General features: G+C 36.4%; 1 pseudogene; it reads right to left on the reverse strand.

Moving 5' to 3' along the window:
* Positions 1 to 1009: 1009 nt before the first annotated feature.
* On the reverse strand, positions 1010 to 1970 carry LOC114512924 (annotated as a pseudogene).
* Between the last annotated feature and the right edge of the window lie 472 nt (positions 1971 to 2442).

The raw sequence follows: 2442 nt of genomic DNA on the forward strand, positions 1-2442 counted from the left end.
GTTGAGATTATTATGTGGTTTTCCCCCCTTAAATTTTTTTAAATCCTCACCCAAGGACATTTTTTAATTGCTTTTAGAGAGAGAGGAAGAGAGAAAAATATCAATGTAAGAAAGAAACATCAATTGTCTGATTCCCATACATGCCCCACCTGGGGATCTATCTAACTTGCAACATAGGTATGTGCCTTGACCAGGAATCAAACCTGTGACATTTCAGTGTATGATATGATTCTCTAACCAACAAAGCTGCACCTCCCCAGTGGGTAGGGTTTCCCTGTTCATTTTGTAAATGTGTCATATTACACTGATTGGGTTTTTTATGTTAAATTATCTTTGCATTCCAGAAAGAAATCACATGTGATCACCGCACATAACCTTTTTAATATGTTGTACTCTGCTAGTATTTGTTGGAAATTTTTGCATCAGTATTTGTAAGGGACATTGGTCTGTAGCTTTTTTTGTAATATCATTATCTAGTTTTAGTATGTGGATAATTTGGGGCTTACAGAATGACTTGAGAAGTGTTCATCATTTGGGGTAAAATTTGTGAAACAGTGGTGCTAGTTCTTTAAATATTTGGTGAAATTTACTGGTGAAGCCCTCAGTCTCTGACCTTACTCTGTTGGGAGATATCAGTCTTCCAATTCAATCTCTTTTCTAGAGATGTCTATTCAGATTTTCAATTTCTTTGTGATTTCATTTGGATAGGTTTAGGATTTCTAGGAATGTGTCCAGTTCCTCTAGGGTATGCAATCTGCTGGTGTACAATTGTTATTAGTCTCTTAGGATCTTTTTTATTTATGTAGAATCAGCTCTGCTGTTCCCACTTTCTTTTTTTAAACTGTCACCAAAATGGCTTTTAATTATATTTCTTAAAAACAGTAAGTAGTAATCCATGGCACTTGGTAATTTGTTCGGCCATGAAAAAAGGTATATGAAATCACTGAAAGCTTTTTTGAGGAGTCTTCTCTAACAAATTCAAGGTAGACTCACTCAGCATAATCCAATACTAAAAAGATTGTAATGTTAAGGTAAAACATGGCCCAAGTTCCTGAACTCCGACTTTCTTTTCACTCTTGAATATGTATCTGTGAAAACTGAAGAAGATATATCCCATTGACTGTGGAATGTGGCAAACTTCATCCCAGTAAACTGAATATTATGGGGAGAGAGGAATGCAAACATTGTCCAAAAGAATGACCCAGCCATGTTGTAAAATTATTCAGAATCATTTCAGGTATGTATTCTGTGGAGTTCTTGCCTCTTTTCCTAATTTGTTTACACAGGTGAACACTGTTGATTTGAACAGTTGGTCCATTTGGCACGTGACTCAGAATTAATCCATTTGGTGTTTTACAATATTCATTAATAATGGTCAGATATGTGAAATCTCTTGAGATGCCCTGTGGAATAATTTTTTTCAGCACTGGCCTTTCTCTATAATAAACATGTGAGTTTTGTATAATTGTGGAGAGATGTTCACAGAGTCATACTGTTTTCCCATGAGATCTATCTGATGTTGTAATGAGAACCTTGGAAGAGGTTTGTTGACGTGACAAACAAATTCATCTGTAGCTTCATCATAAGCAACCTCATCATCATTAGATTCTACTCTGGTTTCATCATACACTCACTGATTGTGAATGGTCTGGGGTGTAGGCTTTGGTGAAGCTTTATCACTAAGAGCCTCTTTCTCTTTTTAAAGTTTTTTTTAGCTGCCAACTTTTCCTTCCACTGCTGCTCTTTCCACCGTGTGAACAGTAAGTGTCACCATTGTGTTTCTTAATCTCTGAAATGCTAAAACTAAAAGGAAAGGCAGACACTTTGGGTGGTTGGAACCCACTTTCTGTCACATCATCCTCAGCAACTGCAGCCTCCTGAGGTTATTCAGTAGCAACTTTTTGTTTCAGGTTTTTCTGCGGCCGCAGGTCTTCTCCATGGTCTTCGCCCCCTAATGTTCTCACTTTCATGTCTGTTTTTAGTAACTTTAATCTTCTCTCTCTCTTTTTTAGTCAATTCAGCTAAAAATTTTCTCAACTTTCTTGAACTATTTGAATAACGAAGTTTTCATTTTTATTTTCTCTATTATTTTTTATTATTTATTTCAGTCACTCTTCTAATCATGATTTCCTTCCTTCTTTTTTTAAAAGATTTTATTTATTTATTTTTAGAGAGGGAAGGGAGGGAAAAAGAGAGAGAAAGAGAGAGAAACATCAATGTGCAGTTGCTGGGGGCTGTGGCCTGCAACCCAGGCATGTGCCCTGACTAGAAATCGAACCTGTGATGCTTTGGTTTGCAGCCCATGCTCAATCCACTGAGCTACAGCAGCCAGTACTTATTTCCTTCCTTCTGCCAGCTTTGGATTTAGTTTGTTCTTTTTCTAGTTCTCTAGGTTGTTAATATAGGTTTTCCTAAGTTGTAAAGATAAGTTTTTATCAAATA

The sequence above is a fragment of the Phyllostomus discolor genome, chromosome 2 (assembly GCF_004126475.2).
Source record: "Phyllostomus discolor isolate MPI-MPIP mPhyDis1 chromosome 2, mPhyDis1.pri.v3, whole genome shotgun sequence".
Lineage (NCBI taxonomy): Eukaryota > Metazoa > Chordata > Mammalia > Chiroptera > Phyllostomidae > Phyllostomus > Phyllostomus discolor.